We start from the raw sequence: 11362 nt of genomic DNA, 5'->3' as shown, positions 1-11362 counted from the left end.
AGATGTAAGATATTTTTTTTATATGTTTTTAAATTAGCTCAGAAGCTAGAACTTCACACAAAGAGGCCAACGCATCTCCAAGTTTTTCCAAGAAAGTTCAACATGCAGAAAAAAGTAACAGTGCCCCCACAAAAATTATTTGCATTGGTTGTGATTTTCATTTGAGTTGTCGGTTGTGGCTAGCAACATCTGAACTGTATTGTGTGGGGATATTTTAAATCAGCCGAAGTCATAGAAATTAGTTTTTGAATACTGTATGTATTTAGTATATATCAGTGGGAGAGGAACCACAGTCAGTATTACGACTGGAATCATTTTTGGTTAAAGACTGTGATCAATGCTTCTCTTTCTTGAGGTTTTGTATTATCATTTCTATCAATTTGTTTTGCTGAGCTTTTCTTCCAGTTCACTTTGATCATACATCTGGCATTACTCATAGCAACTTGGATGCATCTCCAGTTGGGACAGATACCAACATGAAAGATATTCCTATGGAATTTGTTGAGGGGGGATTCAATCATTTTCTTCTGCCCATATATTTTCTGCAGAGTACCGTTCTCTCTTTCACCGCCTTACATTTGTAACTCCCAAGGTCTGCCTCCACACAACCCAGACAGATGCTGTAGAAATGGCCCTGTAAATGACAAACTAACTGAATGTCCAATTATAATAACGTCCATTTATATTAATTATTTATCATTTAAAGTTTTATGAAAACAGCAAATATCTGCCCACGGTCGAATGGTTAATATGAATATAAATTCGTTTTAATTACATTTTACACTGGCCTTTTATGTCTCTTGGTTGCAGTGTGCTTTCATTTGGAAAGCGGTAGCCATTTTCTATTCAAGTCCTTCATATCCAGACTCCCATTTTATATCTGTTATCACATGCCATTAACAATTTTTTGCTCTATATAGCAAACAGTATAATCTGACTTTTGGTGGGGAAAAAACCCCCAAAAAACCTTGTCCCTCCCCAAATTTGCTAAGCTGCATGATAATGAAATTATTTAACAGTAGTAACAATGTGTCTGGAGGATAGTATAGCTCACTCTACAGTGATTTTTAGATTGAAATGGATGCTTGTTTTCTAGGCCAGGTGTATGCATTTAATGTAAAAACTCGATGAGGCTTTTGGGGGTGAAATTTGTATGCGGTTTGTTGGGACACACGTCCCCTCACAGCCTGGCTGTCTCCGGTGACAGACTGGATCTACTCTGCTGGCACAGAACACAATTTGACCTCCGACATAACAGCTTGCAGACATGGTCACATGCGCACTAGCCGCGGACAGATTTTAATGCGTTAGACACAGGCAAATTTCCTTTCAGCGCTCTTGCCAAAGAACATGCTGTGCGATGGCAGTTGTGACCAACGCAATCAAGTCAATGGAGGACCGATCTATGATGGGACTATTGGGCTTTGTGACCTCATTATGGGTGGGACAAGGACACGCCGTCAATTGGGACAGACGGCATCGACATCATAACAAGGCCACGCCCACAGCAAGGAGACAAAGCAGACAGTCTCTGTCATTGACCTCCATTCAAAATGGGCCATTTCCACCTTTAGTTTATAACAACTTGCTTTCTTGTCATCTTTCCAAAAATATAGGTCTTCAGATTCCTTATAAATAGGAACATATTTGTGAAAATCAACAACTTATTTTCTTTTAAAAAGCATGCGTGGAAGCGTATTTAGTGTAGAAGACAGCTAAAAGGAAAAGTATTGAAAATCAAAGGTGAACATGTTTTTGAATTGAGGTCAATGGGGAATGCTGCCTTCCCTCCACTGTGGGCGTGACCTTGTTATGACATGGATGCCATCCGGCCCCATCATTGGATTGTATAACCCAATCAAAAGACATGATTAAAATAACGGTTCACCATCATTTTGGTGTTCATTAAGAATCACTCTCCAAACTCAACTGATCGGAGTACGAGTTACAGCAATCAGGATCACCCCCACCAACCTGTGAGATCACAAAAGGCCTATTATGAGTCGTTTGTGGATATAAAACCCTTTATTTCTAGTGCTTCTGCAATAAAATACAGTCCATAACAACCGCAACTAAACTGCCTGCAAAAACTGCTGCATAATTCGAAGGAACCCGGAATGTCACAGAACAGCATATTTGTCAAAAGTATTGTGAAGGCAATATGCCGGTCACATGATGGGTTCTCTCTCTTTATTGTCTTATTTTATGCAGTAATGCAAAAAAGGCAAACTTGGCCATTTTCAGAATAAAAATCTTATCTCTCCTGAAATACCGTGATTAGCCCGTGAAGACTGTGAATTTTCGAAAACCTCTACAATAGGGATTGAGGATATTGCTCAAATTTATCAGCACTGAAGCAAAAATGAGAAAAAACCCTTTACTTTGGTTTTAAAAAGTGGCATATTTACAGATCATTTACCCGACCTGTTTGTGTGACAAATCCCACACTGAAAAGAACGCAGCAGCCTACGCGTAAGGCCAATTAGGTAACGAATGCTTTTCTTATCAGAAAATGAAACACCTATCAACTGAAATACTGCCTTTACAAATTGGAGCTGATTTCCCCTCTTCATTTTGCTGTGATTTCTTTTTCTCATTTCCTCCCACAGCCCTATTACATCTGCCGTGCCTCGCTGTCTTTTTGGAGGTTCTGCTTGACCTACCACTTGACACTCGCAAATAACAGTTCCAGGTAAAACACAGGGGATTCTGGGACGGATTGTCAGAAACCATCATCAGCCATTAAAGTTAAGGCAAATTACTGTCCGGAAATAAATTGACAATATGTGAAAAACTCACTTCTAGCTCTCTAGGGCAAATTGGTCTCCAGCAGGATTAAAGAGAATGCTTGTGACTGAGAAACAAAGCATAATATAACGAATTCTACTATAAGAAATACTATACATAATAAAGGCAATTGGAAGTAATCTAGCCTGTTGTTCTTGAAAATCTGGGTGTTGAAATAATATATTTCAAATCAGAAAAAGGGAGATTCAAACCAGTAATTCTATATTATGAAAAGAAATGCAGGTCCTTGCAGCACACATGCATTCTCCCTTGTGGGGGCTTGACATCACATTGTGACCAGGCATGAGGTATCAGGCACTAGTGATATCGACTCATATTATTTTTCGTTCCAGACAACTCAGTGTTAGTTTTTTCCCCTTATAGGAAAATGCTCTAATTCAAATGGAGAAGGGCAGCTAGCTTTAGATTTTTAAGCATGAATTACGTCAGGGGACACGAAAGGAGGTTTGTTCATCTAGTCATTCCAGCAAATAGTGACATATATTTTCACAAAGGCAGGGCATTTTAAAATGTCAGCTTGATGCATGAAAATGATTAAATTTTACTCAGTTACAAAACCATAGAAATAATACTTTATCACATTTAAACCGAATTGTCGTTTACATTTTTAATGAGAAATAACATTATTATTACAGTACTGCACATCACTGTCTTTCACTTATTTGGAAAGCTGTGGTTTCAAAGTTCGTGGAGCTTTGTAAGTTTTGGAGGTTTGCGGGTTTGAATTCCAGGTGTGCCACTGCAGTGAAATCTCAGAGGAGCACGCGCGCTGCGATTAATTACGAAGAAAACCCAGCAGTGTAAACGAGCGAAGCGCGGACAAATGACACTGCATCGAGTGCACAATAGGCCATTTAAGTCACCTGGATAAGGCCGGATGCTAAGCAAATAAATAATGCAAGCTTTTGAGTCGCTGTTCCCGTAATGAGACCAGTTCCTACCGTTTAGCCCCCCCCCCCCCCCCCCCATGGCCCTTCAAAGCCCTTAGCTGGGTGACGCTACGCTACACAAATGTATGCATTGTCCTTTTTGTGTACGTTGCTCAAGTCCCCAGGAAGGAAACCTGTTTTTCCATATGTCTACCCCCCCCCCCCCCCCAGCTACAGATGAGACTGATTGCTGCGTTTGTCAGGATGCCCCTGGGCTGTCGTTACTTCAGCAAGCCTGGTCACGTCCGCCATAGCCAGCTTCACGACTCAAAACAGAACCTTATCTCGCGCACCTGTGGGTGCTCTTTCTTTCTTTCTTTCATTCTCTTTCTTTCTTTCTTTTTTACTTCCTTGGTGATTAATACCATTTAACTTGGAATCCCTGCGGGGAACGGTTACAAAATAATCATAAGCAATGCCAAAAGTGACGGCTGAATAATTTCTATATTTCAGCGCTGAAGGACAAGAGCCTTATTTATGCTATTGTGGCCACTGTGTTTTAAGTTTCTGATGACAGCTGAGCAGAGCTGAGCTTTTCCTCAGTGCCGCCAACATACCTACGGTGTCATGACAACCCCTCAAATATGTTATGTACTGAAAGAGTCCTTGTGAAAATAGAATTTTTTTGAATTGTCTGTCAAAACATTAGCGAGCGTTTTTGAAACAGTCGCCTTTTGCTATCTTTTCAGTCAGGAATTTATTTGAATGAAATGATAGTATAGAAATATTAACATCATGCCCAAACTATAATAGAATTATAGTCACACCAAAACACAGAAACTGGAAACTAAACAAGTGATTTACAAGTGATACAAGTCCTTTGATGTTTACTGAACTTTGACAAATGAGGATGACTACCATCTCCTGTAACTAATTTGATGTTGCTATTTATTTATTTTTTCCATGGCTCATGAGATATGCCGGTAATTAGTTACATGCTTAAAAGGAAAGAGACGAAGAGAGGGAGAAAGAGAGAGAGAGTCAGAGGGAAAGAGAAGTATTTAGTATTATTCAATTTGTGTACAATCAGACTAATGTTATTTCATTTCTGTGCCTACTTTCCCCAGAAGCCTGTGCGGTAATGAAATTCAGGGCAGGAAGGGCTGAGGCAGCAGACTTCTCTTCCTCCCCAAAATGATTTATAATTGAGTTTAAGCTGGTGTTGCTGGAAATATTGGATCCTATCCAGACGCGTGGTAAAAGGTACAGGATCCGCTTGAATTAAAAATGTAAATAATCAATAACAATTTAAACTTTTCCTCGCCTTGATAAGCAGCAGTGTAGCACTGAATACTGTCATCTCGCATTATTTTAAATGCGACACACAGTTTACAGAGCTCTGTGGATGGATGAACTGCGGTCAAGCACCATGCCTGAGGGTAATACGGGTGTCGTGGGCGGGAATCAAACCTCAAATACTCTGGTGGTGTGTCGACAGGGCGAAGTTATCGTGCAGCTTACAGTAGGCTGTGGAAAAGCTCTGTGGTATATTCAGACTACATTAATATTATACAATATTAACAGAGTATCACAGACTTAATATTAGGAGGACACATCTTTGGTGGCGGTGTAGCATAATGGTTAGGGAACTGGGCAAAGTCCAAACTTAGAGGTTTGATTGACAGCTGGGACACTGCTGTTGTACCCTTGAGCCAGGTACTTAGCCTGAACCGCTTCAGTAAATTTACAGCTGTGTAAATAGATTGCATGTGAAAAGAATATAAGCTGTGTAAATTGCTCTGGATAAGATCTGCTAAACGCCTAAAATGTAAATGAACTGTAATCTTTATTTGGTTTGGAATACTGGACAACACTAGCAACATTAGCAAGTATTCTGCACATTTAAAAGTCATTTCAGAAATTCTGTCCAAAAATGTAGCACTTGTTATTTTAGTTTTTAAGACAGTGGTGTAACGGTGCACCATGTCTGGGGTAACCATTATCACAAATAATATTTCTGGGTGAAACTCATCTGGGTAACTGCCAACCGCAGGACCAGATGAGAGATGGGACAAACGGAAGCAAGGGGCACATTTCCCCTACGTATCCTCCAACAGAACCTTTACCTGTCACCGTGGCGATTCCACAATATGCCTTAATGAGCGCCGGCATCATTAAGCTCAGTCCAATTCTGCCCTCAGCCGTCCTCACGAAAGCCAAGATCAGCGCTTTCAAACGATCCCCCCGTCCTCCATTACAAAGAGCCCTGTCACACCCCGAGTGGTTACAATATCCATCACTCTCTAATAACGTCTCGTCTATGAGCAGCGTGGAGCGTCTTCAATTAGGCACAAAGTCAACTGGCACGGGCAGTATCTTCCACCGGCGAATTCCACTTTGCATTCCCAGAGAGGGGGGGGTGAGGGAGGGAATCGCCCCGCACAAGAACACGTCCCTAATCTCTGGAATAATCCTCTCTCTTTGTCTCACGACGGCCCTTCTGGAACACCCGTGCTACCAGGACCAGGTTCCCACACCGACACAATATGCAAGCAGGGGCATCAGGCCCAATACCACACAATGAATATTCACTGCTGGCAGCTGCCGCCGCCGCCGCCGCCGCCCCCCACAAACGCCAGCGTCCTAGCGGTCCTCGAGCCCCTCTGACCAGCTCGCGGCCGCACAGACGCGCATTTAAATGCTAATCGTTTCCCGCGCACCAGAGGCTGCCATTACTCTCCGGCGCAGGACGAAAACGCGAGTTCTGCCTGTCACATTACGAGAGCTTCTCGTGGATCGGATCCATCCAGAAACGTAAATGCCATCTGGAGGGTAACCGCAATCCGAGGCCGTCTCCGTCTAGGAGACTAAATATACTGTAATAACCCCTGGTTAAGAAAAGGAATATTACTGTGGTCCAAGTGGAAATATCAACCCGCCGCACAGTCGTCATTTGCAAGCCAGACGAGAACACACAGCTTTCACCAGCGTTCATCCAGGAAAAAGAGAAACACGGGGTCCTCAACATCTAAATTTGACTTTCCAGCAATGGAGTATGTCCTATTCTGTATTAATTATTTTTAGATTAAACCATTTTTTTTTTTTTTAAGGTTTGGTGAAGACCAGTTGGTCGCGAGGTCAGGTGGTGATAGCGCAAGCACAAATGTGTAGAACGTAAAGATGTTCACATGTAGAGAATGTAACAGTACACTGGTGAAGCTGTCAGAAACCACCTTTGATGACCTTAATGCAAGCTAATCCTGACACATATTCAATAACACAAAATCATCACGTCGCAATGACATCCCAGTGAGATGCAACTGCTTTTCATAAGGGTTCATGACCTGCAGACATGAGTAACCTCTTATACGCCCAATGGGTACCTTTTAAGTCCCAAGCCCCTATCACTTATCATGTACCTTTTTCACGAATGAGGGATATTTTCTTGAATTCATGACAGGTTGATAAAGTCCCTTAGGTGGACTAATAGAGCAACCCAGGTTCTAAGCAGCTCAACAGGGATTGAAAACCCTTCACTATTTCATTGTTCCCTCATTATAAAACCCTTTGCCATTTAATTATTCCCCCATTATAAAGCCTTTACTGTTGGTGCAGTTATCATGTAATTATGGCAAATCAAATTCACTGGAAAGTCTGATAAGGCTAATAGTAATGCAGCCATGAAATATCCAGGCATCATGACTGAAAATCATGGGAGAAAGGAAAATGTAATCATCGACGGAGGGGAAAAAAATGAAATTAAACATTTGAAAATGACAACGACGTGACGCAAATTGTCAATGGTAAAAGCGAAATTATGGAATGAGATGTTTTCAAAAAAAAGCCCGCTCCTGATAACGGCTAACTTCATTAGACTCTGCACTACTGTCGGGCTATTCACTGGAGTGTGCATACATCAGGACTGCGTAATGTTAATATGACTAAAACAGGACTGGCCAGTAGCCACATACTGTGAAATAAAACAATGATCTCCAATGGGTTCTCCAATGAATGAGTTAAATATGAAATTAATAGCATGAAAGAGAGCTCAGAACAATTATAAAACCAAAATTATAGGTAGAAGCATATTGAACGCACATTGTACACACACGGTCAGTCAAAAAAACGATGCTATATTTTACCACTGGCATATTATGAGATGTACGGTATGAACATGTATTTTTGTACGTAGGCCTACGCACATTTTAAAAGAATGCAATGAGGTAATATATGTAAAGTGGTAGTGCCTTTTCTCCCCATACTTCCATTAAAGGGAACCTTGAGACATTATAATTCAGCAATGTATAATTAACTGTCAGTACAAGTTATTTAGAAAAAGAATAGTACATTAAATGAATGTGTACCTCAACATGTACAGCAAGCAGACCATACACACAGTGATTGTTCAGTGTTATATAGACTCTTACAGTGTACACATGGCCTTATTGGACAGATATAAACTCTGTTACACTTGAATTAGCACTGGACATTTTACTGTGTAGATTGCTCTTACAATTGTGATTAGTATATCTGAGGTACAATGTGCAGACACGAAAGAAAAGTCAATTGCCCTTTGACTCACTAATATTAGACTGCATATAGCAAGGTGTGATTACCGAAAAATACTACGGTATTCAAAGAGGTTGGAAATACTTTTCTCATTAAATTTGGAAAGCCTGAATTTATTCTTGAGCTGTGGCCTTTATGATTGTAATTTCAAATAGAAACGGCAATTGATCTTCCTCATGAGGGCTCGCTGACTAAAGTTCGCCTAATCTATGTCAAATGTTTTAAGACAGGTGATATTTCCACGGTGTCCTTTCAAATCGCTTACATACAGCGGAAGTGGAAAGGTCCATGAGTAGGGCCAAGCTGCTGAGCAATGATTTCTTCCCCATTTAGACAGGATGTTGGCAAGCAATGCAGAACAATTCAAATGAGGACAATCCAGTCGAGGAAAAGTCAAAGTCACATGGAACAACACTGACTATCGTGGAATGCCACTTCAGGTAAGGTCTGTGGAAACGGTTCGTTGGTGTGGAAATCCTGTCACGGTTTTTTGCATTGCTTGCATTCAACCTGTTCTCTGGCTGTGTTCAGGCAGGCAGTGCACCAATGACTCAGTCTTTTCGTTTCGGGTGGGGTACCGCTGCGGCTGCGTCTGTAGCATTGCTTCGTGCCTCGAAACTGTCAGCACCTGCTGTCCTGTCAAGGATGAAGGGGAAGCTAAACGCACCGGCGCACACTCCCGTTACCTTCTCAGAGGCAAAACAGCTAGGAAACACGGTGCGGTAGGGAATGAATGAACACCACTCAAGGAAAACGGACGCAGAATTACGGTCATGACGGCGCTCTTTGGCTGTTTGTTTGCTACGTATCGGACGATAGGGTACCTCTCCCTCAGCAGCGCCCCTCACCTTCTTTGCCCTCTGTAAGCCGGTTTGTTCTGGCAGCATTCCTGTCCTTGCACCCCTCCTGCACTGCGCAGATGGCCCTGGCGTGTTTGGAAAGATCTCACACTGACTAGCAGACCCCTTATTCCGCCGGGACGGTTTTTGAAAATAGACGCGCATTTCAGACAGTCGTTTACTTCGCTCGGTCTCGCGCACATTCCCGCACCGTGCATTTCCATGTAGTTGATCAATCTGCCAGCAGAATCATTGTGAAGTGTCATTACATAGCAGGGGGGTGCCATGGTGAGCTGGATGTGTAAGTGGGAAACGGCAGCTGCGAAGCAGCCAGGCAGCCCCACGTTTAGACGCAAGCAGATATGTCAGTGACGTGACAGAATGAGACAGGTAATTTGCCTCGCTCTCGCTCTTTATACGGATGGATGGACGGATAACTCAAAGGCAAAGAGCTAATGCTGCTCGCCAGTTTGCCATGCAGTACCTAGACACACGGCGCAGGAAAATGTGGACAAAGAACTTTTAAACTTATCTACTTTACGAGACTTGCCTGTGCGCGTATGATGGCGCTTCCACTATGCCACTCCGTTAGTGTTGTCCACACGGTCTCCTGTGCAGGCCAGCTGGGGGGCTTCTGTTCTTGCTGCCAACCCTAAGAGAGCATTTAATTCAGGGGTACCCAATTCTGTTCCTAGAGATCTACCGGTTTTCACCTACCAAACAAAGCACATCTCATTCAACAGCTAGAGATCTCGTTCAGTTGCTAATTAGCGAAGTCAGGTGTGCCAAACTAGGGTTGAAATTAAAACTTACAGGATGGTAGATCCCCAGGAACAGGGTTGGGCACCCCTGGCGTAGTCGCTGTGGAGCCATGCGGTGCGTCACAAAAATAAATCCAATTCTCTGTGCAAATTTCCCGATGTCAAACAAGTCCAAATGTCAATAGCGTGCAATATTATATTGTATCATAAGGTAATATCGTGACATAGAGCAGTGAAAACCCCGTTCCTGGAGATCTACCGTCCTGTAGGTTTTCACTCTAACCCTAATGAAGCACACTTCATTCAACAGCTTGAGATCTCGTTGAGCTCCTAATTAGCAGAATCAGGTTTGCCAGATTAGGGTTGAAATGAAAACCTACAGGATGGTAGATCTCCAGGAACAGGATTTGGTACCCCTGATTTATTAATAATAATATTAATACTACTACTACTACTACTAATAATAATAATAATCTTTATTTATATAGCACCTTTCATATCATAAAATGCAGCTGAAGTAGACTGATAAATTCTTGGTTGAGTCTGACGTCATTGGCTGTACTGAAATGTGTTGAGGCGTACAGGTACTCATCTTAATGCTCTGGGGGTATAAATAGACGATTAACGCTTTAGAACATATTTATAGAATCCACAGATCAGTAGGGTTCTATTTGATATGCATTACCCGGCCACCCCTTGCTGGTCTTCTGCTCTTTAACATCCGCCTGCTAAAGAGAGATCTAATTTAGAACCGCCCATTTAGGGAGGTAAATGGCTTATTCAAGCAAACTGGCAGTTGGAATAACGAATCAAAAGATGGTTGACGGGGAATTTAAACAGTTTTTGTTTACATAATGGGATGAAACTTGTATCTGAAGGAAAATACTGAATGCACTTTCTTTAACTTGACAAATACTCTGGTGGTCTAGCCACATAGCTTGACATGACAACGTCCAGCTAGCCAGGTCAGCCTTGCCCTACAAGTGATGGATGTTTTGAATTTCCACATTCAAAAAAATCCCAGCATGCCTACCTTCTTTTGCCTCTGTAGTCACTAAAATACAGGAATGATGCTTCCTGAATTGTGAAACAATAATGTTCATGCATAACATTGCAGAACAAAGAACAAAACACACACTTTAGGAGTGTTTATTTAACTGTCAAGGATATGGTAGATGAGCACTTGAGCTGTGGTGCCAAAAACAAAAAAAAAAGGACATTAAAAGACACCCCAAACAATGCCCATCTTTGTAAATAGTAGAACCATGCCAGGGACCGCCCTCTGTCACCTCCACAAAGAGCATGCCAGGGCGGGACAAACACCGGCCTTGCGGTGATGGCTTTCCCCCCCTCCCTGAGAAGTCTGCTCGCCTTTCAGAACTTTTGTTTCAGCCTAATCTGCTCCCTCGGGGCGTCCCAGAGGGATTATCCTAAACTGGGTCACCGCGACTTGAACTCTGATATCCTGGCAGGCGCAGATCGTTACATCATCCGGAGGCTTTTGTTAGACAGACAC

At 42.3% G+C, this 11362-nt stretch overlaps 1 long non-coding RNA gene across 1 annotated transcript; it reads right to left on the bottom strand.

The window, feature by feature from the left end:
• Positions 1–9282: 9282 nt before the first annotated feature.
• On the bottom strand, positions 9283–10115 carry LOC118231464. Its single transcript, XR_004766068.1, has 2 exons — positions 9899–10115; positions 9283–9737 (listed from the first exon to the last, which is right to left on the bottom strand). It is a non-coding gene; the product is annotated as an uncharacterized LOC118231464 (long non-coding RNA).
• Between the last annotated feature and the right edge of the window lie 1247 nt (positions 10116–11362).

This window comes from Anguilla anguilla, chromosome 7, assembly GCF_013347855.1.
Source record: "Anguilla anguilla isolate fAngAng1 chromosome 7, fAngAng1.pri, whole genome shotgun sequence".
NCBI lineage: Eukaryota > Metazoa > Chordata > Actinopteri > Anguilliformes > Anguillidae > Anguilla > Anguilla anguilla.
This window is presented reverse-complemented; position numbering and strand designations above follow the sequence as displayed.